The following is a 396-nucleotide window of genomic DNA, read 5'->3' on the forward strand; positions in this document are numbered from 1 at the left end:
ACTTTGTTGTTCTCTGGACACTCAAACTCTCATAATTACAAAACAATTATATTTTTTTCACATTGTGTTTTACAAATAAGTGACTCATGCCAACTTATAAAAAATATCATTAGATCTCATGCATAGTTTATTAGATGGTCTTATTAGTCATTAACCAAAAAGTGGCCCATTTTAGCTGACTTCACCCCTACTTCCACTTCTAGTACTACTACTAATAATAATAGGCTACTGTTAGTAATAATAGTTATCATCATTATTCTTACATGATTACCATTATACTTCATCCTCATCATTATCATATTGTAATCTGTGTCGTAGGTAATAATCTGTTTGTCATGTTGGGGGCGGTGTTGAGCCAATTTCTCCTCTTTCAAAGAACATAAAGGAGCTGATGAA

The sequence above is a fragment of the Micropterus salmoides genome, unplaced genomic scaffold, assembly GCF_014851395.1.
Source record: "Micropterus salmoides isolate LMB-PRFRI ecotype aquatic unplaced genomic scaffold, ASM1485139v1 Ms_hic_scaffold_8, whole genome shotgun sequence".
Taxonomy (NCBI): domain Eukaryota; kingdom Metazoa; phylum Chordata; class Actinopteri; order Centrarchiformes; family Centrarchidae; genus Micropterus; species Micropterus salmoides.